We start from the raw sequence: 27,794 nt of genomic DNA on the forward strand, positions 1-27,794 counted from the left end.
TGAGATTCTCGGACGTAGTTTTGACATAATCCTTAAAAGACTAATGGCAGTGAAACTTGATCCAGAGTCCGGATCCAGATCCTGATCCAGATCACCTCCAGAATTTAATGGAGTCTTACATTGCCTAATATGTGTCTGTGTTGAAAATTTTGTCAGAATCCGTGCAGTAGTTTTGACATAATCCTGCTAACAGTAATCCTTCATAGTCTATATAGAGTGAAACTTGATCCAGAATCCAGATCAGGACCCGGATCAACACCAAAATTTAATGGGTTCTCCCATGGCCAAATATCTATCTGAGGTGCAAGTTTGGTGAGATTCTGGGAAGTAGTTTTGACATAATCCTTCAAAGACTATATAAAGTGAAACTTGATCCACCTCCAAAATTTAATGGAGTCTTCCATGGCCTAATATGTATCTGTGTTGAAATGTTTGTCAAAATCCATGCAGTAGTTTTGACGTAGCCCTTCAAAGACTGTCAGTGGAACTTGAACCAGAATCTGGATCCGGATCCAGATCACCTCCAAAATTTAATGGAGTCTTACATCGCCTAATATATATCTCTGTTGAAAAGTTTGTCAAAGTCTATGCAGTAGTTTTGACATAATCCTGCTAACAGTAATCCTTCAAAGCCTATAAAGTGAAACTTGATCCAGAATGTGGATCCGGATCCTGAGCCGGATCACCTCCAGAATTTAATGGAGTCTTCCATGGCCTAATATGCATCTGTGTTGAAACGTTTGTCAAAATTTGTGCAGAAGTTTTGATGTAATCCTTCAAAGACTAATGTCAGGGGAACGTGATCCAGAATCTGGATCCGGATCCAGATCACCTCCAAAATTTAATGGAGTCTTCATTGCCTAATTTGTATCTGTGTTGAAAAGTTTGTCAAAATCCGTGCATTCGTTTTGACGTAATCCTTCAAAGACTGATGTCAGTGGGACGTGATTCAGAATCCGGATCCAGATCACCTACAAAATTTAATGGAGTCTTACATTCCTTAATATGTATCTGTGTTGAAAATTGTCAGAATCCGTGCAGTAGTTTTGACATAATCCTGCTAACAGTAATCCTTCAAAGCCTATATAAAGTGAAAGTTGATCCAGATCAACGTCAAAAACGTCAAAATCTAATGTATGTAATCCTGCTAAACAGACAGACAGCAGACAGACAGACAAATAAACACAGGTCATTTTATAACGTCCTTGGAGGATGTAATAATAATAAAAGTTATGATTACATTATTCAAACTTCCTCCTGCAGAAAATGTACTTTTCTTTCTTGTGTCACCACTTCATCCCTTCTGCTGATGATTTGTTGTGATTTCAAGAGACAAAACACGGAACCTGCACAGAGGGGATCAGGAATTTTCTCCTAGATAACATCTGTTACTAACTATTCCGCTCAGTGTGCAGAATCGCTTGCCCCCGTGGATCCGTTTCCACCCTTTATCTTATTTATTTGGAGAAAGGCTTATATTGTCTCATACGCCACAAGGTGCACCTAAGAACTTCTGTGCATGTCTAAACGGGGACTTTTATGGCCGCCCCTACCCAGAATGGTAATTAGACGCGGTAGACTGGGGAAAACACTGAGCGGAGTTGGTATGCAGAGAGCTCTGCAAAGTTAATGGACTTTTACATTAACACTATGCGCCAAATTTCCTCATTAATGCCGTCCCCGGTCGTTGCCTGCACCGCCGTTTGATTTCAAAGGTCAACTCGCAAATGTCAATGCAGGAGCGGTAAATAGAGTACACTTTGATGATACACGCACATGCACGTTGGAAGTATGTGAAGTAGTGACGGCAAACGAAGAGCGACCCGACTGCGTTATTGGTAGCGGCGCTGAATTGAATGCTCACAGTCGCCAGCATGCTTCCCTGCTGCCTGAGCACCGCGTCATTAAGAGTCATTAACAGTAGCATTGTGATCTGTGCGCTCGCTGCTAAACTGCTTGTAAAATAAGGCATTTTGTATTTACACGCGTCTGCCGTCGAATCGGATTAGCGATGAGTAAATAAAGCGCTGAAGGAGTTGAGGCAGAAATACACTGCTGTGCATGAAACGTAGGGCAAAAAAGAGGTTTGGATGCTGAAAACGCTGCAAAAAAAGGCAAATTTTAAAAGAATAGAGCATTAAAATGCGATGTTGCATTAGTTGGATAATTTAACAAATGTGGTCAATATTATTAAAGTGATAATTACGCAATCTTCGATGTTTCAACAACAACAGCTAAAAAAAGTATTTTTTGATACATGTTCAAGATAATCCACAATTGCTTGTAAAATAAAATAAAATAAATTCAGTATAACAAAGTTTAACGACCAAAAATTATTTTTTCCCCAAATGTCTTTTTTAGCATACCAGCATTTGAGAAAAATACTGATTCACAAAATTTACAAAATTGTAGCCTTTTACAACTGATCATGAAAGACACATTTTTTTTTTTTTTTTTTTTTTTTTTAAGATATCAGCTGTTCGTACTTCAGGGTTGTAATAATTAACTGATATGAATCGAAAATTGATTTTAAAGTAATCAACATGACGACATTGGGGGAAAAAAGTTCAAATATAAAAAGTATGTTACTTGGAAACATTCTGGAAAAATGTACAAATGTATGAGCACTACCACACTGATTCAGAACAATAAAATTATGCTATGGTATTTATACTATGCTAACAAAAGTTGACTTCTTCTCCTGTAATTTCTGCTACTGTATGTTATACTGCCCCTAGTGATGAACAGAGGTGACAACCAAAAAACTGCAGCACAGTAGTAAAGCCCTGAAGAAGGGTCCACATTTTTCATGAAATATGTATTTGACGGGTAGCAACATCACTTTTGACTTATTCTAATTAGAGTCTTGGAAAATTATTGTCTATATTAAACAATTATTGCTTTGCATCCTATTATACCAAATCAAAAAGGTCCATAATAAAAAGTATTGATCCCATGGATCTCGTTATACGATATAATTTTACTATCACTAATACATACATAACCTAGCTTTGCACATTTTGTGTGTGTATATATATATATGGAACAATTTTGCTTCCAAAATGCTGTAGGGAATAAAAATGCAGGAAATGGGTACAGACATTTTCATTATTAGTTTAATTCAATCAATGTGTAAGTTAGACAGCAGACAGTGTTCAAACAAACCAATCCGATGGTCCTACAGTCGTCCTGTGAATGAGATGTGATTTAATGCCATCTATCTACTTCGCCGAGGTTGGCATTACGCTGCAAGTCTTTACGTCCCTCCTGAAGCTTGGAGCTTTGATTTTTGATCCTGTGACTTTGATTGGCCACAGAGCAAAGACCGCCAAGGGTCAAAGTGGTCAATGTATCGCGTAATGGAAATTTCAAATCATTTCTTGCTGGTGTAGGATGAAGTTCAAACAGACACGATCCATTAATCTGTCGGCGTGAAGATGTGAAAATACACCTTGGTATTGATTGCTCCGATGGGCCTCTATGTGCAGAGGGACACAAGCACATAGGAAAGAACAAGAACGGGGGTAAAAAAAATTTAAAAATTGTTAAAAATTGAAACATGGCCTCAAGCAAACCGACTATCGGTCTGTTTTAATTTGCTTTCCTAATTATCTGATTACTGGCTGCACCCGTTGGATTCTCCAAATGTGGACCCAGATTGTACCAAAGCTGTGCTCACAAATTCTCTTTGATTGTTTTGTGCTGAAAAGCTGACTGAAAGAGCCCCGCCCTGCCCCCTTCCCCTTATGAAAGCAGAGGAGCTTCTCTGCAATGTTTTAAAGCATTTGTTAGTACGCCCGCAAGGCAGGCGAGTTTTCATCGAGGCATCTCCTGTCCCGCTTGAAAGTCCCTCATCAGACGCTCCAGATGTTTCCTTCTGCCCTTTCATCCTGCTCTCTTGTTGTCAACAGAACGGGAAAGTTTTGTCTCATTAATTATTGTTTGCGCTACGCCTTTGTTTTGATACATCTCAAATGCCATGTTAGTTGCCCATAATAGGAGTTGCGTTGCACAGTTGCCTTCTTTGGGGCTGCAGGGATGTTGACAAGGAGGAGACAGAAGTTAGCACTGTTTAACTCTTTAATGGTGTATTCGGAAGTGAAAATGAACATGTTAAGACTAAAATCACGTTTATAGCATGCAAGCAATCATTGATATTTGCACTGGGATCAACAAACTTTTCTTTGCAAAAATATCTTCTGTTGTCATGATAAAATGCCCACTCTATTTGTAAATCAATAGCAGCTGTTTGTTTTGCCTCTGTCTCTTGTAATTAGTGTGACCAAGGGGTGATGGGGTCCTAACGTGATAACATTGTAAGCAATGTCAGAGCACCTTCTGCTGGACAAACATTGTAATGACAGCATTTCCAACAGCTAAAGTGTTTTTGATGTTGTTGTTTATTTGGTAACACGTTTTCATATTGGGGAAACAACAAATGCCTTATGCCGATATGTTTGTGAAGAAAGTTAGACCTGAAAGAAGGTATGAAAATAGCAGAATCGAGGGTAGTATGGAGGACAATGTAGAGCAGGAAGACAGAAGAGGAAAATCGATCTACTTGGTCACTTGGTCTCCCGAGGGCAAAGCCTGCATGCTTTCAGAAGATCTTTGTACAGCTCTGCAGGAGCAGGAGCAGAGGGAGGAGAAGATGAGGTAATCCTTCTTGATTAGAGATTAAACAATTTAGGTGGAAAGTCCAGAACTGCTGGCTCCAGAGCTGGAGATGGCCAGTGAACTGAAAGATTAATAAATAGATTGAGAGTGTGTTAAACGTTGTTGAGCAGGGCACCTACGACGGTGTGGTCATGCCAGGAGAATGGTTACTATCAGGACCCCAGTGAGGTGGTTTAGGTGTCTACGTATGACAAAGAGACTCAGTGGAAGACCAAGGAAGAGATGGATGGACAACATCGGGGATGCCATTGATATTCGAGGGTCATCACTTGAAGATGTCGAGAGGACCACTCTATATGGGGACCTTCTGGCAGACAGGTGGCAATGCCTCACTGGTCAAGATAATTTTACAGGCACACCATCAATAAGAACACTAACAGCCATCTCGTGGCTATGAATTAGTTTCTGATCTCTGAGTGCAAAGGGAATGCACCATTAGTTGCCATGACAGCAGCAGATAGTGCAAGAGGTCTACAAGACCAAAGACGAGGAGGTTCAAGGAGGTTTGGCACTGTCTGTAAGGTCACATAACACATCACAACTGCACCAACCAATCTGCCTCAGTGGAAAAAAAACCTGGTGGAAGCATAACTGAGCGTGAACAGGGAGCCAATGGGTGGACCTTCAACCAGTGACTGATGTTCTCAACATTGATGTGAAGGCCCCCATATTCCAGTACACAGTGCAATGCAAGTGTTATGTAGTTTACAACTCATGTAATTGTCATTTTCACATTTAGCACCCATATTGGGTCAATAGTAAGTCCATTTTCATCTGTGCTCCCATGATACCTCATCTAAAATGTGGTATGGTACAGTGCTATGATAGCATGCCGATATCGTCTTAGACCAGAAACACTCAGGTTTCTACTGGTGTAAGACAGGACTAAATACTCTAGATCTTGTTCTTGCTTATCCCCTACTGGTTTATGCAACAACCAACATCAAATATCCAAGAAACCTCCAGTGGTCCCATTTCAAGGATCTAGACCTTATGATGACCTTACAATTCTCTCTCGTCTGCACAATGAAACAGGGAGACTGAGTTGGCATTGGAAGCTGACCGGGTTCAGTATTGGCACCACCAAGACACACGTGAGGTGCATCAACACTACACTTATGGGACCAATTAATGTTGACGCCAAGGTACTTGAGTTCAGGGAGAATTTCACCCACCTTGGTAGTCTCATTAGTAAGGGCAATGGAGCCCAGCAGCAGGTCAAAGCAAGATTAGGGAAAGCCCACGGCCCTTTTGCCAAACACAGACCCATCTACAAGTTGATGCAATATGATAAGAAGACGCAATCACAATGTAAAGTCTGTTTTTCTTTGCTGCGCAAAATGCTGGTGTATAGTGGAAAGATCAATGGATTTTTGAGCAAGATCTGCCAGATATTCTGGCCTAGAAAAATAGCCACAATTTAACTTCCCTTTTGCAGCTGTCTGGGTGTTTTGGTGGCTTCCTTCACCAGTTTCCTTCTTGAGTTGTTTCCCAGTTTTTGAGAACTCCCTATTTACCAAACTGCCAGATTTACCAAATAGTACCATAATGTTTTATTATTATTATTATATATTATTATTATTATTATATTATTATTTAATTATGAAAGCAACAGTGAGAAAGATATATCAGTATTGCAAATTTTTTTAATTTCTAAGATTATATTGCCCCCCCCCCCCCCCCCAAAAAAAAAAAGAAATCCATCCAGCTTGTTGATGGTTGATTATATTTATGGCTATTTATAATAAAGGTTATGTTTAAGCCTAAACTGCATTATTTTGTCATAATGGGTTGATAATGAAATGTGACAAATCACTGCCATTTGTTATGTATATATCAACCGATATATGGGTATCATACTTTTTTTTTTGCTCGCTAAGATTGGTATCGGCCTCTCAAAATCCATCTATCCATTGGCTCTTGGTTATATTTAGTTATTTATAATAAAATTTATATATAAATTTATAAATATAAATATATATAATATATACTTAAGCCTCAACTACATTTTGTCATAAGAGTTTGATAATGAAATGTGAGCAATCAGTCATTTTTTATGTATATACTGTATCAGCAGATATCAATGTTGTATTTTTTTATTTTCTAAGATCATATTGGCCCCCCAAAATCCATTCATCCGTCCATCCCTTTGTCAATCATATTTGTAGCTATTTATAAGGTTTATGTTTAAACCTATGCCTTAGCTGCATTATTTGTCAAAAAGGGTCAGTATCAGCCCTCACAAAATCCACCCAACATCCCGTTGGTTACTAGTTTATTTATAGCTATTTATAATAAAGGTTATGTTTAAACTTAAACCTCAGCTACATTTTTTTCTTTTTTTGTCATAAGGGGCTGATAATGACGTGAGGAATCATTGCCATTTTGTATGTATGTATATCAGCAGATATATCAGTATCATTATTTCACACAAGATCTTGATCAGCCCTCCAAAAACCCATCAATTCATCCCATTTGTGTTTGGTTATATTTACAGTTATTTAAAATAAAGTTTATCTTTAAAATTGAGCCTCCTTTTTTGTTGTTGTTGTTATAAGGGATTGATAATGAAATATGAGGAATCATTGCCATGTTTATGTAGCATACAGCATTCATGTCAGTATCATATATATATATATATAATATAAAAATACATTAACTCTTAAAATCGGTATCGGCCCCCAAAAAGTCCATATCGGTAGGGCTCTAAAATAAAACTCCTTACCACATCACTGAAATGCTAACACCCACATTACAAAAACCACTTCAGGCCAGCTTGACATATTTTGTGAGGAACTAAACTCCGCACAGATTGGTAAACCTCCCTCCTGGAGACCACCTGCTCCGCGTGTTTAGCAACTCTCTCAACCCTGCCCACAGTCAATTAACTCTGGCGGGTGTGCTCAACCAAAAAGACCTGGAAACCACCAGACTTAACTAATCAGGTGTCGTCAGAGGAGATACAGGTGGAAAATATGCAGAGCATGTGCATTCATGAGTAGAGTTGGAGCTCATTCTACCTCATGACTCATTTCTACTGTTTTTGTAATTTTGTGCTAATTTTAATAGTGTCGATTTCACCCAAAGGTGCCGTACCGCTACGCCTGGTGACCAGGAGGCAAGTGAAACCCCACCCCTTTCTTGTGCACAGCCATCCATTGCCTACGTGTCATTAACTCAATCTGTCCCCACAGACAGAATGCGCCAACAATGTAAATTATGAATGATTTATTGCAATCTTGTTTGCTTTTCTGCATAAATGCATAAAGAAATTAATTCTGCTGTTCCGTCATGTCACCAAGCAGCACTATTTTTTCCGCAGTGGCTTCGGAGACAGAAAGGACTCAGATGAACAACTTTTTTATACATTTTAAAATGAAGGAGGCCCACTTCAAAGGAATGGCCTCGTGCAATCAGTTTTAGTCCTTTCCTTTTCAATTAGCGCAGCTCACCTAGGGGCTGGGGCTCAGGCCGTAAAATATTGATGGCCCTTTCTCAGGAGTGAGCCAAGCACTTTCTGCTTCACTCCCTTGGGTGAGTTTATGTGTTTAAGGTTTTTGATGGCACATGGTTGAGCGGGCAATCTGAGTGGGTGGCAATTGACGCATTGCTGGAAGATAGCGCTCGCGTTCAATCTCAAGAATGTCTCAGCAGATATTTGTAACTGACAATCTTTTAGAACTGTAATGCACCAAATGCTTTTGTCAAAGTCGGTTGGATTCTACATGTCCGTGTTTCCTTTTTAGTGTTCGAGCAAATTATACCATAATTCTCCAAGGCCCAAGTCTGTCTGGTTCTATGTTAGCTAGATAGTTTGTTAGTCTGTCCTTCATAAAAACTCAAAAACCTGAAAAAAAAATACTTGAATATGTGCATTAAGATAAGCTAACTGTGTTTTAAAGCACTTTATAAATACCATTACTCAAAACAGAGGCATTCTGTTCGTAACATTAGCGTGTTAGCACTGCATCATGTGATACTAGCAAGTCTTCCTGCTAATGTTTGCTTGTTAGCATTGTGTTGTGTGAGGCCTGTTAGCGTCATGTTATGTAAAGCTAGAGAACTTGCATGCTAATGTTAAGCAGTTAGCATCTCGATATCGCATATGTGATGCTAGTTTTCAAGACATAAGCGATTAAATCCATCATGAATCACTACTTGAAGGCATTTCCCACACTCAGGTCCTCAACAACCATTAGTATGTGTTTTTGAAGCACGTTTTAAATCCTTTTGCTCACAACGGAGACGCTCAGGTCATGCTAATGATTTCAGCACCAAATCAATAATTTCAAATACTACATGGGGCTATTCTAGAGCGCACCAGTTCTTCCCGTTTAATCTCAAATACCAATTCAGGGCATGTTTTGAAGCATCATAGTAACTTCTTGATCCATTTATTGGTTATAGCCATCATCAGCACCAGATTGAAATCAGGATCCAATTTTTGAACTGTTTAAAAATTTCATCTTGATTCTTGAAATCATTGATAGTATGTGATAACCTTTAGGCATTAACATCTTAAGTCATGTTTGAAATTCTTTAAACTGAGTACTCATAGTGACTGTGGCTTGCTTGAGATTTGTTTGATTGATCTCTATCAGAGATCTCTATTTGAAGCAGTGTTTCTTGTGGTTTTTATTCAACGTTTAACAGCTCAAGCCTTTCTTTAGTTTTCGGGAGGTTGCCAGGTCTGCACTTTATAAACCAGGTAGTTGCCATGTCTGCATTTTGTAAGCAAGCCTGTCAGGAGGCAAGCCAGATTAAATCATTTCATCCCGTTTTTGCATTTTTTTTTGAGGGGGGGGGGATCTTGAGTGATCGTAGTAGAATGGCGTCTTTGCTAAAGAAACTGCGCTGCAATACAATGAAAGCATTTGCCTATATATATATATATATATATATATATATATATATAAACGCAACACTTTTGGTTTTGCTCCCATTTTGTATGAGATGAACTCAAAGATCTAAAACTTTTTCCACATACACAATATCACCATTTCCCTCAAATATTGTTCACAAACCAGTCTAAATCTGTGATAGTGAGCACTTCTCCTTTGCTGAGATAATCCATCCCACCTCACAGGTGTGCCATACCAAGATGCTGATTAGACACCATGATTAGTACACAGGTGTGCCTTAGACTGTCCACAATAAAAAGCCACTCTGAAAGGTGCAGTTTTATCACACGGCACAATGCCACAGATGTCGCAAGATTTGAGGGAGCGTGCAATTGGCATGCTGACAGCAGGAATGTCAACCAGAGCTGTTGCTCGTGTATTGAATGTTCATTTCTCTACCATAAGCCGTCTCCAATGGCGTTTCAGAGAATTTGGCAGTACTTCCAACCAGCCTCACAACCGCAGACCATGTGTAACCACACCAGCCCAGGACCTCCACATCCAGCATGTTCACCTCCAAGATCGTCTGAGACCAGCCACTTGGACAGCTGCTGAAACAATCGGTTTGCATAACCAAAGAATTTCTGCACAAACTGTCAGAAACCGTCTCAGGGAAGCTCATCTGCATGCTCGTCGTCCTCATCGGGGTCTCGACCTGACTCCAGTTCGTCGTCGTAACCGACTTGAGTGGGCAAATGCTCACATTCGCTGGCATTTGGCATGTTGGAGAGGTGTTCTCTTCATGGATGAATCCCGGTTCACACTGTCCAGGGCAGATGGCAGACAGCGTGTGTGGCATCGTGTGGCTGAGTGGTTTTCTGATGTCAATGTTGTGGATCGAGTGGCCCATGGTGGCGGTGAGGTTATGGTATGGGCAGGCATCTGTTATGGATGAAGAACACAGGTGCATTTTATTGATGGCATTTTGAATGCACAGAGATACCGTGACGAGATCCTGAGGCCCATTGTTTTGCCATACATCCAAGAACATCACCTCATGTTGCAGCAGGATAATGCACGGCCCCATGTTGCAAGGATCTGTACACAATTCTTGGAAGCTGAAAATGTCCCAGTTCTTGCATGGCCAGCATACTCACCGGACATGTCACCCATTGATCATGTTTGGGATGCTCTGGACTGGCGTTCCTGCCAATATCCAGCAACTTCGCACAGCCATTGAAGAGGAGTGGACCAACATTCCACAGGCCACAATTGACAACCTGATCAACTCTATGCGAAGGAGATGTGTTGCACTGCATGAGGCAAATGGTGGTCACACCAGATACTGACTGGTATCCCCCCCCAATAAAACAAAACTGCACCTTTCAGTGGCCTTTTATTGTGGACAGTCTAAGGCACACCTGTGCACTAATCATGGTGTCTAATCAGCATCTTGATATGGCACACCTGTGAGGTGGGATAGATTATCTCAGCAAAGGAGAAGTGCTCACTATCACAGATTTAGACTGGTTTGTGAACAACATTTGAGGGAAATGGTGATATTGTGTATGTGGAAAAGTTTTAGATCTTTGAGTTCATCTCATACAAAATGGGAGCAAAACCAAAGTGTTGTGTTTATATTTTTGTTGAGTGTGTATGTATATATATATATATATATATATATATATATATATATATATATATATATAAAGGAAACCGCATTTACCTTGATCAGATATAAGTTACAAGGATCTCTGAACATGTTTCTCAGTATTTCCCAATAATTGCATAAAAGTAAGAACAATTCAACAAATTCTAGCCACATTTATTGCCTGCAATCATAAAATATTTCATATATACTATGACTAAATAAACCTAAAATAGTCAACTATTGTTATGAGCCTTTCTTTAGTTTTCAGGATGTTGCCAGGTCTACACTTTATAAACAAGGTATTTGCCATGTCTGCATTTTGTAAGCAAGCCTTGTTAGGAGGCAAGCCAGATTAACTCATTTCATCCCGTTTTTGCTTTTTTTTTTTTCTTTTTTTTGGGGGGATCTTGAGTGATCGTAGTAGAATGGCGTCTTTTCTAAAGAAACTGCGTTGCAATACAATGAAAGCATTTGCCTATATATATAAAGGAAACTGCATGAGAGGGTAGTTGTAAAACAGCTAATGATCACCTGCAGAGGAATGGTCTATTTGAAGAGTTTCAGTCAGGTTTTAGAATTCATCATAGTACAGAAACAGCATTAGTGAAGGTTACAAATGATCTTCTTATGGCTTCGGACAGTGGACTCATCTCTGTGCTTGTTCTGTTAGACCTCAGTGCTGCTTTTGATACTGACCATAAAATTTTATTACAGAGATTAGAGCATGTCATAGGTATTAAGGGCACTGCGCTGCGGTGGTTTGAATCATATTTGTCTAATAGATTACAGTTTGTTCATGTAAATGGGGAATCTTCTTCACAGACTGAAGTTAATTATGGAGTTCCACAAGGTTCTGTGCTAGGACCAATTTTGTTCACTTTGTACATGCTTCCCTTGGGCAGTATTATTAGACGGTATTGCTTAAATTTTCATTGTTACGCAGATGATACCCAGCTTTATCTATCCATGAAGCCAGAGGATACACACCAATTAGCTAAACTGCAGGATTGTCTTACAGACATAAAGACATGGATGACCTCTAATTTCCTGCTTTTAAACTCAGATAAAACTGAAGTTATTGTACTTGGCCCCACAAATCTTAGAAGCATGGTGTCTAACCAGATCGTTACTCTGGATGGCATTTCCCTGATCTCTAGTAATACTGTGAGAAATCTTGGAGTCATTTTTGATCAGGATATGTCATTCAAAGTGCATATTAAACAAATATGTAGGACTGCCTTTTTGCATTTACGCAATATCTCTAAAATCAGAAAGGTCTTGTCTCAGAGTGATGCTGAAAAACTAATTCATGCATTTATTTCCTCTAGGCTGGACTATTGTAATTCATTATTATCAGGTTGTCCTAAAAGTTCCCTAAAAAGCCTTCAGTTGGTTCAGAATGCTGCAGCTAGAGTACTGACGGGGACTAGCAGGAGAGAGCATATCTCACCCGTGTTGGCCTCTCTTCATTGGCTTCCTGTTAATTCTAGAATAGAATTTAAAATTCTTCTTCTTACTTATAAGGTTTTGAATAATCAGGTCCCATCTTATCTTAGGGACCTCGTAGTACCATATTACCCCATTAGAGCGCTTCGCTCTCAGACTGCGGGCTTACTTGTGGTTCCTAGGGTTTGTAAGAGTAGAATGGGAGGCAGAGCCTTCAGCTTTCAGGCTCCTCTCCTGTGGAACCAGCTCCAATTCAGATCAGGGAGACAGATACCCCTCTCTACTTTTAAGATTAGGCTTAAAACTTTCCTTTTCGCTAAGGCTTATAGTTAGGGCTGGATCGGGTGACCTGGACCATCCCTTGGTTATGTTGCTTTAGACGTAGACTGTGGGGGGTTCCCATGATGCACTGTTTCTTTCTCTTTTTGCTCCGTATGCATCACTCTGCATTTAATCATTAGTGATCGATCTCTGCCCCCCTTCTCGGCATGTCTTTTCTGGTTCTTTCCCTCAGCCCCAACCAGTCTCAGCAGAAGACTGCCCCTCCCTGAGCCTGGTTCTGCTGGAGGTTTCTTCCTGTTAAAAGGGAGTTTTTCCTTCCCACTGTGGCCAAGTGCTTGCTCATAGGGGGTCGGTTTTGACCGTTGGGGTTTTTCCTAATTATTGTATGGCCTTGCCTTACATGTGGAGCGCCTTGGGGCAACTGTTTGTTGTGATTTGGCGCTATATAAAAAAAAAGTTGATTGATTGATTGAGATGTAACAAATTTTTATTTTTTGTTTGTTCCTGGGTACACAGGTGTTTCCTAACCTGTTATGCCTTGAATAAATAGAAAATAGCTGTTATTCCACAGAAACTTTGCTTCTGTGATCAGGACAATGATATTTTGAAATTTGTCTGTTTTCAAGAATATTCTCGATTCGCCTTCACTACTACTGAGTAGTCTTCTAGAATATTCATTAACTGCTAGAACTGTCCAGAATTTTCCAGAATTATCTAGAAATCTCAAACTTTTAGAACTTTCTACAACGGTTAAAAAAAAATAAAATCAAAGTTTGTGCTGAATGTAGTCATTTTTCCATAGACTTTAGACATAAGCAGTTGAAATATAACATTTAGAAGGCCAGGAACAAAAATTGTGTTACATAGTGTAATTTAGAAGGATCTCTGAACATGTTTCTCAGTATCTCCCAATAATGCATAACTCATTCATCCCATTTTTCCACTTCTTTGGATTCTGAGCGAGCATAGTAGAATGGCGCCTTTGCTAAAGAAACTGTGCTGCAATTAGAGGTGGGCTGGGTCGATCCTAATATCGATAATATCGATACCAACGCTGGTATTGATATTGAACGATCCTCATGTAAAAAAGATCGATACTCAAGCTTTTTTCTCTCCCACACGCACTTACTGCTGCGTACGCAGATTCATCAAAGTCTACTCTCTGTCTGTAAGAGCAGCGCTGCACTGTGTCACACAACACGGTGCAGCGCACCCTTGTATTGTGGTTTGTCAGCCCTCTACTCAGGAGATTTTGTTTTAAGTTGTGTTGAGTGATTTTTTTTATTTTTTTTTTTATGTTGATTGTGATAATAAAGTATTTTTGTTGTCATGTACAATGTTTGGCAAAATTCTACCCTAGGTCTTTTGGATCCTTTGGATCTATGAAACTTGAATAAGAAAAGTATCGGTATTGATATCGGCAATATTGGCCCTGTATTTACTTGGTATCGGATAAATACCAAAATTCCCGGTATCGCCTACCTCTAGCTGCAATACATGAAATATATATTTATAAAAAATATATTTATATAGTATGAAATATATGAAATATATACAGGAAACTGCATTTACCAATTATGAACTGCACCTTGATCAGATAAATTACAATTTTTTCCAGTGATTGCGTAAAAGTAAGAAACAATTCAACAAATTATAGCCTCATTTATTGCCTGCAATCATAAAATATATTTCATATATACTATGACTAAATCAAACCTACTAAAATAGTCAACTATTGTTAGTTGGGAGATGTTATATAGGTCATTCGTTGAATAAATTAATTAAGCATTTTTTATTAGGTGGAATTTCAGCTTGATGTAGAGTTGATTTATCCACGGGGTTTGCGCTCGGTTTTCTTATTTTCAATACTTTATGAACCCAGCTTATCCGAGTTTATCCGAGATGTAGGCATCAAGGTAAAGCAGCAAACCCTACCTCGTGCATCTCCACAACACCTAACAATGTAGTTCTGCCACCTTTTTGTGAACGGCGATGCTTTTGCACGAAATTCAAAAAAGCATTACTTCAAAAAATTGACAGCGGATTGTTGAGACATGGTTTGATGAGATGTCAAGTGCCAAGGTAGTGAGTGGGAGGTGCACAGATTTGACATTAGTGAGCAACAGAGGGGTTATGTACTTCTTACATCACGTCTCGGATCCATGATCTCAAAGGGATCTCAATTTGAATGCAAAGCACAAATTTCCCAAGATCAAATTAATGGTGTCAAGTCAGGTCAAAGTAAGAGCGAGCGCTTGAACAAGGACAAGTTGTGGTAAGTTGCAAGGGGTTGTGCATGTGTACTGCACACCATGTCACCCTGGTTTCTGTTGGATTTCTTCTCACAGCGCACTGTGCAGGTTTCCCCTCAGGGTTTAGTTTGGTTTTCATGTTCTACCATCGTGCTTCTGTTTCTCCATCGACTTTTTAGATTTTCCCCTCACTATGTTTTCTCAATCGTCTTCGTCCCTTGCAGTGTTTATTATTAGGAGACATTCACGCGTTTCCTCATGCACAGTTACTTCCGCGTTTATGCCTTGTGCTATCGTTTTCTCGCCTTTTATGGAAGTAAATCTGTGCCATTAGAGTTTGAATTTTAATTTTTATTGGTGATTTTTTTTTTTCATTAAAATATTCAGCCTCAAAAACTTCAAGTAAAAAAAAAAATTCAGCCTACAAAAAAAAAAAAAAAAATTCACCTCCAAAATTCAACCTAAAAAAAATAAAAAATCAACCTCAAAAATAGAAAAGCAGGGAGAAAGAAGAAGCAGTCGATCCCTGTCTCAATCACTGAATGTTTTGAGGTTGAGTTTTTTATCGGTTGATTTTTTTTTTTTTTTTTTTTTAGGTTGAAGTTTTTGAGGCTGTTTTGATGCTAAACAAATTCATCCTTTTAATTCAACTTCAAACTCTGATTTTGATGCTGAAAACATTCAACCTTAAAAATTCAAATTCAAACTCTGATGGCACATTTACTTTCATAGCCTTTCCTCCATTTGCTGATTGGCCCTCTTTAAAAGATGCACTTTCCATTATTCCTCGCCAGATTGTCTTAGGTTCTGTCCAGGCTCTATCATGTTCATTGATTCCTCATATTATTGACCACTGCCGTTTTGTCTGTTGGATTTTGGATCTGTTTGCATGGTAGGACTACTGTTGACTGTGTTGTGGTCATTATTTGGATAACGCTTTGGTAAAGTGATGGAGGCATAGTGGGACCATGCTTGACCTGGGCGGGATGAATGAAGCCCGGACAAGCCCCCATTTTTGAGTCAGAACAAGCTAAAGTTACAAGCTAACCTTGTTTTTAGGTGTTTATGTGTGGCCTTTGGTGTGTCGGCATTCAAAATTCTGACTTTATTTCCTCAATAATTCTTTTATTAACTGGACATAATGTCACTAATCTACCAATAACTACTAAAAGTGCTAATGCGATAGCATGCAACATGTATCAACATTAATTTCACTTAATGCAATACTGGTGCATAGACATCTTAGGTGATCCATTAGGAGAATTCACCACACAACAGCCATATTATCACATATTTACAATCAAAAGCTAAAAAAAAGACAGACATGATGCTCCACAGTAGCAAAGAGCTACAGCTAGCGGAGTCTGAGCGCTCAACACAAACTGTTACTCAAAGTGGACACTTCCATAATATATACAACTCCATGGTTTAAACATTTTAAACTAAGGAGGCAGGGGGAAAAAATCACCATCCGTACACTTGTCACGGAGGGAACATAGCTCAAGAGACCGAGTACTAGTTTTGAAATATGTTTAATTCCACTCTAAAGTTGGACATTTAACATGGGCTTCTATGGGCACTTGTTTTTTTTTCTGAGCCACCTTCAAGTGGCCATTAAAGGAACTACAACTTTTTTTTTGGATCCTCGAAGCTTACCACTTGAAAAACAGGTATCATTCATTTTCAGCCACTTATCTGGGTCTTGGTTGCAGTGGCAGCAGACTAAGCAACTCATTCCATGCTTCCCTATTCTTGGCTCAATCCTGTAACTCTTCCAGGGGGATCTGGAGATTTTCCCAAACCATCTGGGAAATATAATCTCTCCTGCATGTCCTGAGTCTAACAAGTTGGAAGACTTCACTAAAGAGAATAGGGGGCATCCTCACCGGATGCTCAAACCACCTCAACTGGCTCCTGTGATGCCAAGAAGCAACGACTCTACGCAGAGTCTCTCCCGAATAGTCAAGCTTTCCACCACTTGTATCTCCAACCTTATTCTTTTGGTCATTAGTTCATGACTATCCCCAACGTTCATGGCTATAGGTGAGGATAGGATCATAAATCGACTGGTAAATTGAGAGTATCACCTTCTGGCTAAGTTCCTTCTTCCCAAGACAGTTTGGTACAGTGTCCTTAAAACATCAGACACCGCCCCATTCTGCCTATCGATCTCACACTCCAACTTACTCCGACTCATGAACAAGACCCCAAGATATGTAAATGCCTCCACGTGGGGCAACAGGCATCAAAACTGCCTTTTTTCCTACTTGTTAGCAGGGTAATTGAATATTTTGGGTCCATCAAGTGCATATTATTTAAAAGTTATTTGGAATTTTAACATCCTTGTTGAGTAATAAACCAATAGAGGTGGGTGAGGAAAACAATTGGCATCTTGAGGGGTGACAGATGATTTAAAGCAATGAAAAGAAGGCCCGGGAGCAGAAAAAACACAGGTACAAACCATTTATACATCAAGAGTGAAAGGTAGAGATGTGGATGATGGGTGGAGGCGAGACCTCTGGAGGGAAGTCACAGATCCCTGTCTAAAACTCCCCTTTCATCTGGCCCACACAAGTGCCAGATCAATCCAACGCCCGCCCATCATTAGGCATCAAAGGCTGGTGGGAGGGGGTTCCTGTCTGCACATAGCTAATCCCGTTAAGGAACAAAGGCGCCATTACGTCCACAATGCGCTTCTGGGTAATCGACAGCTTGCCGGTGATGTGAGGCGACATAAAAAAAGTCCGAAGGAACTCGAAGTTGAGGGGCTCGCCCGGGAAATACTTAAGCAGTGTAAAGCCAGGATGTAAAGCAGAATATCTCCATTTTTGGCGCTCTGTGCACCATTGATAAATGTCCTGACGTGGCCTTGGGGAACATGTAAAACAAAGGTCACCCTCGTTCACCGTGAGGAAAATCATTTCCATCTCAACACATGACAAATTGAAGTCAGTTTCTGGCGTTATTGTCAGGAGAGTCCTCTCCTTCCTTCAGACCTCTCACTCTGTGTGTACTCTGCATATCTTCTGTTCCTCCCTGAAATCCATGAATAAATAATTCAAGACACAGATTTTTTGTTTTAGGTCTGAATAGATATTTATCCCTGAGCTGATCTTGATGCCACTGTCTTCTTGAAAGAACGCATAAAATCCGATATCTCTTCACCTGAGAGGTTTGAGAGTTTTTTGGCCACATCGAGAACATCTTCACTGCCCTAAAGTATTGTGTCAGCGTCATTCGAGACGCGTTGTTTTGGATCAAGTATCGCGCCCCTCAGCGGCGCGCTTAAGGCCGAGTCGTGAATCTCGTATGGTGACCAACTCCAATAAGAAAGCCCGTGATCTTGATACCCTCTATACATCTCGGTAATGGAGCAACTCGATATGAAAGTCATGTTATCGGGGGCCTGTTTAGCTCGGCATCCCATCCGTCAACAGGGGAACTGGGTGAAAGTCTGTGAGAGGCACGAGGGGGAGTGCAAGGAAGGACTGGGTGTGGTTTGGCTATAACAGCAGCAGGATTAATGGATGCATGTGGTTTAAATTGACTCCTGATGACAGCGGAGGGCTCATCGTGTTTCTATCCATTATCGGCTGGTTTCCCACATTACTCTCCCTTTTTTGCTCCCTCGACTCCTCAACCTTCTCTCCCAGTTGCAACAATTTATTCTTAACCATTTTCCATTTCTGTCCTGAACCCTCTGGCATCAATCTTCTCACCCTTTGTCACTGATGTCTAAATTAAAGACTCTACTGTAACTCAGTGAAAGTACACTGTCTGGTGCAGCAATTCAAACTGTATTAAAGGATTAAATGAGCAGTTTCAATATTTGACAACTGCATATTCTTTTGAGCAGACTATATATATATATATATATATATATATATATATATATATATATATATATATATATATATATATATATATATAGTATAAAATCAATAGTTCTGGCCAGTAGAATACCACACAAACACAGTTCCAAATGCTGATGTAATATTAAAATGATTGTAAAACACGATTACCATGATAGCCTTTCTGTGTGGACGTTACATGTTCTCCCTGTGTTTGCGTGGATTTCCTCCGGGTGCTCCGGTTTCCTCCCAGATCCAAAGACATGCGGGTTAGGTCGATTGGAATCTTTAAATTGTCCATAGGTGTGCGAGTGGGTGGAATGTGTTTGTTTGTCTGTTTGTGGCCCTGAGACAGAGTGGCGTCCTGTCCTGGGTCTACCCCGCCTCACGCTCTATGACTGCTGGGATAGGCTCCAGCCCCCCATGACCCTTGATTGAACTAAGCAGTTGAAGGTGTGTGTGTGTGTGTGTGTGTGTGTGTGTGTGTGTGTGTGTGTGTGTGTGTGTGTGTGTGTGTGTGTGTGTGTGTGTGTGTGTGTGTGTGTGTGTGTGTGTGTACACACTAGGGGAGCTACGACCACTACCTTTGCAACTCCACCCATGACTAAACCAAACCGACTCTTTTAGGTTCCTTAGATGACCCCAAAACAATCAGGATGTTCCCAAAAATAAAAACTGGCCTCAAGCCAGTTATCCAAGATGGCCGCCAAAATAGGGTTTTTCACTAAAACACCTTTAAACAACATATAAACAACTTAAATATCACAGAGATTCAATGGGAAGACCATTGCAGGTCACAGCAAACTCATTTGTACCTAAATTCATTCATGGGTTTAAGATTCAAAATGGCGTCCAAATGGCCACCAATAGACCCTTATCCTTGAATCTCTGTGATATTTAAGTTATTTATATGTTGTTTAAAAGTGTGTCAGTGGAAAATCCTATTTTGGTGGCCATCTTGGATAACTGGCTTGAGGCCAGTTTTTATTTTTGGGAACATCCTGATTGTTTTGGGGTCATCTAAGGAACCTAAAAGAGTCGGTTTGGTTTAGTCCTGTGTGTGTGTGTGTGTGTGTGTGTGTGTGTGTGTGTGTGTGTGTGTGTGTGTGTGTGTGTGTGTGTGTGTGTGTGTGTGTGTGTGTGTGTGTGTGTGTGTGTGTGTGTGTGTGTGTGTGTGTAAAAATGTAAAAGTTGCATTATTCTTTGAAGTCCGGTGACTTATATTCACGACTTGTACATTGAAAAAGCCTTAGTTTATCATATCAGGGTTGTTTTTTTTGGGGGGGGGGGTTGGCAAATTTCACTGACAGCGATACACCTGGTGCAATAGCCAGCACATCCGCTAGGTGGCGAGTGTGCTTTGGCAAAAGATGGCCAAAGATTACCAAGCCGGGCCCGATAAGGCCAAGAAGCTGAAGGCATGGTACCGGCTGAGCGCTACCCCCCACCCACCGAGGCCACCATGAGCGATATTTACAGGCAGTATGCAGGTTGTATGCAGGCTGATGGCCACAAGTTTCAGGAAAGAAGAACCAGCACTGTGAATCGTTGAGAATTAAATGAACTCCACTCAACAAAAATATAAACGCAACACTTTTGGTTTTGCTCCCATTTTGTATGAGATGAACTCAAAGATCTAAAACTTTTTCCACATACACAATATCACCATTTCCCTCAAATATTGTTCACAAACCAGTCTAAATCTGTGATAGTGAGCACTTCTCCTTTGCTGAGATAATCCATCCCACCTCACAGGTGTGCCATATCAAGATGCTGATTAGACACCATGATTAGTGCACAGGTGTGCCTTAGACTGCCCACAATAAAAGGCCACTCTGAAAGGTGCAGTTTTATCACACAGCACAATGCCACAGATGTCGCAAGATTTGAGGGAGCGTGCAATTGGCATGCTGACAGCAGGAATGTCAACCAGAGCTGTTGCTCGTGTATTGAATGTTCATTTCTCTACCATAAGCCGTCTCCAAAGGCGTTCAGAGAATTTGGCAGTACATCCAACCAGCCTCACAACCGCAGACCACGTGTAACCACACCAGCCCAGGACCTCCACATCCAGCATGTTCACCTCCAAGATCGTCTGAGACCAGCCACTCGGACAGCTGCTGGAACAATCGGTTTGCATAACCAAAGAATTTCTGCACAAACTGTCAGAAACCGTCTCAGGGAAGCTCATCTGCATGCTCGTCGTCCTCATCGGGGTCTCGACCTGACTCCAGTTCGTCGTCGTAACCGACTTGAGTGGGCAAATGCTCACATTCGCTGGCGTTTGACACGTTGGAGAGGTGTTCCTCTTCACGGCTGAATCCCGGTTCACACAGGGAAGATGGCAGATGGCAGACAGCGTGTGGCATCGTGTGGGTGAGCGGTTTTCTGATGTCAATGTTGTGGATCGAGTGGCCCATGGTGGCGGTGGGGTTATGGTATGGGCAGGCGTCTGTTATGGATGAAGAACACAGGTGCATTTTATTGATGGCATTTTGAATGCACAGAGATACCGTGACGAGATCCTGAGGCCCATTGTTGTGCCATACATCCAAGAACATCACCTCATGTTGCAGCAGGATAATGCAAAACTCACAAAACGCAATGCTACTATGAATCATACAATGCACTGCTAATGAGCTAACATGAAATTCTAAGATACAAACACACACATACAAGGGACACATTCAGATGCTGATTTTGATTTCAAATCCAAGTTTTTAGTTTGGACACAAGCTCAAGCATGAAAGAACATTTTTCATAGCACATAGGATTCGGTACAACTTTTAGCCTGGGCGCACTTCCTGTCACAACTCCAGGTGTCCGTGGAGAAACAAGCAATACTCCCGGTTTTCTGAAACAATCTCTACTTATCACCACCTACTCTGTTACGTTGCTTTGTCACATACAATGTTGTAGAAGTTTGATAAAAATATAGTTTCATGTATTATAGTATCATTATTATTCACAGGGTCTGAATGGCGCCATTTACCACAGAAGACGACTCCGCGTCACTGGCATCACACAATATTATTCCAATTTAAACGTTTCCACTGCAGCCAGTTCTTGGAATTGTCGGAGATGTTTATTCACGGCTCACTTTAGTTCGCTAGATTGATTCATGTGAAAGATATTCCAGCTTATGTGGCAGCAGATGGGCTCGGAAGGAAGAAACACCACTATCAAAGAACTCATTGCGGCAGCTTAATTACTTCTCTCTCTTGTTTTTACTTTCAGAGATATGGAGGAAGAGGCTTTCACATGGTTAAACCAAACTCCATTTGGGGAAAGAAAAGACCCAAATACACCAATTTTGTTGCCTTGGAGTTGGCTCCCAGTCACAGGCGATAAGACATCCTCAGTCTTGAAGGAGGGCTTGTGTTGATCTGCTCGGTCCTCCTTTTGTGCGCTCCTTTCTTTATGCCCTACATCCTCTGACTGCAAAAGTCTCCTGTAGGTCTCCATTATCCCTCGTGAATCCGATCAGTTCCAAAACACACAGCGACTCCTTTGGAAGAGGTTCATTCAATTTGCTTGTTTTGTGGCAAATAATGTGAGATGGGTACGCCGATCAGGAAGCCATGTGGATTCACAAACATCTGCAGCTGATGGAAAAAAAAACGGAACTCAGGGCAAGAATGGCCTGATGTGAGCCGTCACAGTGCCACTTTAATGGAAAAACCATGGCAGCAATGATGCACAGCTCATCTGGGTTTATTCTCCAAGCTATTTCTGTTACTAAGACTCAGGAGATGAAAAAATGTTAAATATTTATTCCATTGTTATATATATATTCTACAAATGAAAGACAACCTTTGAGGCCAGTCCTGCTCCCGACAGCGTCAGCATACATTAAACTTGAATCCTACCATTAGAAGAAGGCAAAGGAAGAGCCTATACCCGGTGTCAGACAGGGACCACCTGGTGGCAGATGATATCTTAGGCCACAGGCCTGACCAGCAACCTGGGCCTGAAAAAGGGACCAATCAGTAGCAGCCTGGTGGAGTCCTAGTCCCCAACCCTGGCATCAGACAGGGACCAACAGATTGTGGAAAAGTGGAAGAGGGCACACTCCAGGCCATCAGTAAGGACCAACTGATGGAGGCAGTGTGGAGAAGGCAGAGTCCCAGTCAGCAGCTGCAAACAGCAGAGAGGTGAGTCAGGAATGACATCTTTAAATGGCTTTATTTCCTATTGCTTAAGGTTCATGACTAAATTGTGAACAGGCTGCTGTTGATTACAGATATGGCTGTTATGGAATCTGCAAATTTGAATGAAATCTTGAAATTTGAGTCTTCATAGTAGAACTTGTGTTGTGCTAATGATAATAAATGAAAAAGGAAATAAAATTCTTTATCAATAGCTGCCACATTGATAACACTCATTTTAACATTTACACAACTGTGTAAATTTACACACTGCTGTAAATGTTTGTTTGTTTTTTTTCCTTGTAGTTGAGGTTCTCTTTCAAAATCATAAAATGTTCTCGATTGGTGTCTTATTTTGTTTGATTTTTCTCTTCAACTTCTCAGTAATCATGCAGTTAAGCAAATATGCTCTATTTTGAGTGAATTTCACTCTTCTCCGTACCAAAATTCTATATTCTTTCCAAAATAAAATAAAAAAATCCACAAGTAATAAATGTGAACAGTGCTTATATGAATCAAAAATTAATCACAATTGAAATCTGTCACATCTGAAGCAAAAGGTGGTTTTGATTCAGTGTTATATTGTTTTGTGTGGAGGTTTGTCGACAAAATGACAAACTTACATTCATAGGGGTTGTGCTGAATTTTTCAGCATCATGGACAGCGCTCTCCTGTGCTATAATACACACTTGTTTTGCCACATTGGAAAAGGAACACAAAAACACAATTGCCAAAATGCATCATTCGTCTGGTGTCATATTTTCTTTTTCCACATTGGGTTTGAACTGTATTGACCATAAAATTAAGTGATTTTCTGCACTTTTGGTTTGTTTCTGTCCACAGTTTCATGCTTGAGATTTTAGTTAATTTAATGCATCTTTTGTTTTGTTGAATATATAGATGTGTAATTTGTTTTACAAAGAAATCCAGATGGGGTTTTAGCAGCAGGTGTTTGTGAAATTTATGTTTCTGTAATAAGGTATTTACAAAGATTATGTATTTGTCTTTCTTTTTGTCTCCAAGTGACGTCCGCCAATCTGGATCACCCCCAACATTTAATGAAGTCTTCCATGCCCTAATATCCATCTCTAGTGCAAATTTGGTGAGAATCTGGTAAGTAGTTTTGATGTAATCCTTCAAAGACTATATAAAGTGAAACTTGATCCAGAATCCGAATCTGGATCCTGATCCAGATCTCCTCCAAAATTTAATGGAGTCTTCCATTGCCTCATATGTATCTGTGTTGAAAATGTTGTCAAAATCTGTGTAATAGTTTTGACGTAATCCTGCTAATAGTAATCCTTTAATGCCTGTATAAAGTGAAACTTGATCCAGAATCCAGATCAGGACCCGGATCAACGCCTAAATTTAATGGGTTTTGCTGTGGCCTAATATCTATCTGTGGTGAAAATATGGTGAGAATCTGTGAAGTAGTTTTGAAAAAAAATCCTTCAAAGCCTATATAAAGTGAAATCTTGATCTACAATCCGGATCTGGAACCAAATCACCTATAAAATTCAGTGGAGTCTTCCATACCCTAATATCTATTTGCAGTGGTGGGCACAGATAACCAAAAAATTAACTTCGATAACAGATAATCAGATAACTGAAAAGTTGTCTTCGATAAAGATAAAACAATAAACCACCCAAAAATGTATCAGAAGTTACAGATAACCGATAACCGATAAATTCCAATATTGTCTCTGGCACATTTGAAACTACCAGTAAAACAAATTTAAGTTTTAATGCCACAATAGCTTCTACTAATATTAAAAGTAACAACACATCCAAAAAATGAGTCCACACTTTTGTCTTTGAACATTCTGCCCCTGCTGGAAGCTCTTGTTTACTACAGAGCTCCCAGCACAGAGGCACCCTGAGAGCAGCCATAAAGCCAGCTGTCTATTAATTACAATGCTCCGGTCAGGCGGAGGTGTTGAAAAATTAAGTCATGCTGACTTATGGTTTTGATTTATAAATAACATTAATACCGATAGAATAACTCCATTAATGTCAATTCTGTCATTTGTGCAAAGTTAAAATATAGCATATATCGTTTAATGTTAATTCTGAGGTTTTGTAACAAACAGACAGATTGCAAAGGATTCTGGGTAAAAGTGCGTCTGCTAAACACTGATTGGTTCAGTATGTAAACCAACATGTTAATGTGATGTCTGTCGTGTGTTGGTGTTTAAATGTGCTTTTGTAAAATATTCCATTTTTTTATTTGTAAAAACAGGCATTTTTACGGAGCCCTGGTAGTGTCATTGCAAAATGTTTTGCATGTGGAGAGAATGTGCGCACGTTTTATGATGTTGTAAAACGTGCTTTACATTGTGCAAGATGATTTTTCATGCAGGAATTTTTTGGACCGAACCTGTTTGTATTATTCTGGTCGGCCGTCGTGAGGGTATCCTCCTGCTGTAAAGCTACAAGCATCCAACTGCTTGCACTGTGCCTGTGCAAACACTGCAGAGCTGTCTTGTAATGTGTTATTCATATTATTATTATATTATTATTATTATTTGCTGTTGTTTGTTTTGTTTTTAAACCTCATCTGTAAAAAAAAAAAAAAGCCATTGCAAAAGCCAAAAGTTGATTTTGACAATCATCTGATATAACGGGGGTAAAAATAAATAGAAACATGCCATCTACTGGTTCCCAGACGCTTAGGTCCTTAGGGGCGAATACTGCCATGAACACCTACTGGCCAGTAGATGGCAGTAGATGCATGAAAACAAAATTCAAGATAATCCCTGTCTGCTACATTTAAAATGCGTGGATTTTAACAAACGTAAATACAATAACAACGTCTATAAACCCAGAGAATATATTCATGACAGTTTTAGGCACTAGAGTTTAATGCTGTTGTCCGTGGAGCCTGAACAGTGTCTGAAATGCATTTGTCCTGTCGACGTACTGAGATTACGTAATCCTACCCATAATGCACTGCAGGGGAAAAGCATGTGCTCACAAAACCTTAGAAATTAGCACATTACTTTAAAAACTAAAACATATATCTGATATTTTCACTTTATAAAACTTCAGACATGACAGTAATTTTAAATAACTTGTCCAAAATTAGTTTGGTTAAAATTTGACCCATAAGTTAAAAATGTATGCCTGTGGATGACTTAGGTGATATTGCCAGCATATCGATATGGTGTTAAAGGAATTTTTTTTTTTTTTTTTACCACTTCTTTGTTTGCAGAGGATAGAGATGCAGAAGCAGCTCTCTTCTGTTTGCAAGGGGTAGAACTGTACATTTGTTACAAAACTTTTAACAGGCAGATGCTGAACTGATTTTAAATTTTAGAAATGCTTGTCGCTATTCAGCTTTGTTTACTTTGTTTATCGTTCTAAAAGTTATTGGACAAAAATTAATTGGAAGATAATTGGTCCAATAATGGTTTTTAAAGTTATCTAAAAAGATAATCCGATAATGAAAACATTATCTTCGATAATTATCTGTTATCGGATTATCGGAACTGTGCCCACCACTGTCTATCTGTGGTGAGACTCTGGGAAGTAGTTTTGACATAATCCTTCAAAGACTATATAAATTGAAACTTGATCCAGATGCTGATCCAGATCACATCCAGAATTTAATGGAGTCTTCCATGGCCTAATATGCATTTGTGTTGAAAAGGTTGTCAAAATCCGTGCAGTGGTTTTGATATAATCCTTCAAAGACTAATGGCAGTGAAAAGTGATCCAGAATCCGGATCCAGATCCTGATCCAGATCACCTCCAAAATGTAATGGAGTCTTCCATTGCCTAATATGTATCTGTGTTGAAAAATTTGTCTAAATTTGTGCAGTAGTTTTAACCTAATCCTGCTAACAGTAATCCTTCATAGCCTATACAGAGTGACACGTGATCCAGAATCAAGATCAGGACCCGGATCACACCAAAATTTAATGGTTCTCTCATGGCCGAATATCTATCTGTGGTGCAAGTTTGGTGAGATTCTGGGAAGTAGTTTGACATAATCCTTCAAAGACTATATAAAGTGAAACTTGATCCAGAATCTAGATCCGGATCCTGATCCGGATCATCTCCAAAATTAATGGAGTCTTCCATGGCCTAATATGTATCTGTCTTGAAAGGTTTGTCAAAATCCGTGCAGTAGTTTGACGTAATCCTTCAAAGACTAATGTCAGTGGAACTTGATCCAGGATCTGGATCCAGATTACCTCCAAAATTTAATGGAGTCTTACATTGCCTATTATGTATCTCTGTTGAAAGGTTTATCAAAATCTGTGCAGTACTTTTGATATCATCCTGCTAACAATAATCCTTCAAAGCCTATATAAAGTGAAATTTGATCCAGAACCTGGATCCGGATCCTGATCCAGATCACCTCCAGAATTTAATGGAGTCTTCCATGTCCTAATATGCATCTGTGTTAAAAAGTTTGTCAAAATCTGTGTAGTGGTTTTGACATAATCATTCAAAGACTAATGGCAGTGAAACTTGATCCAGAATCCGGTTCTGGATCCTGATCCAGATCACCTCCAAAATTTCATGGAGTCTTACATTGCCTAATATGTATCTGTGTTGAAAATTTTGTCAGAATCCATGCAGTAGTTTTGACATAATCCTGCTAACAGTAATCCTTCATATCCTATATAGAGTGAAACTTG

The 27,794-nt window shown here is 39.8% G+C and overlaps 1 long non-coding RNA gene across 1 annotated transcript; it reads right to left on the minus strand.

Moving 5' to 3' along the window:
* Nucleotides 1-258: 258 nt before the first annotated feature.
* Nucleotides 259-27,412, minus strand: LOC117504740. Its single transcript, XR_004558895.1, has 3 exons — nt 27,318-27,412; nt 22,507-22,508; nt 259-368 (listed from the first exon to the last, which is right to left on the minus strand). It is a non-coding gene; the product is annotated as an uncharacterized LOC117504740 (long non-coding RNA).
* Nucleotides 27,413-27,794: the final 382 nt, after the last annotated feature.

This window comes from Thalassophryne amazonica, chromosome 23, assembly GCF_902500255.1.
Source record: "Thalassophryne amazonica chromosome 23, fThaAma1.1, whole genome shotgun sequence".
Classification (NCBI taxonomy): domain Eukaryota; kingdom Metazoa; phylum Chordata; class Actinopteri; order Batrachoidiformes; family Batrachoididae; genus Thalassophryne; species Thalassophryne amazonica.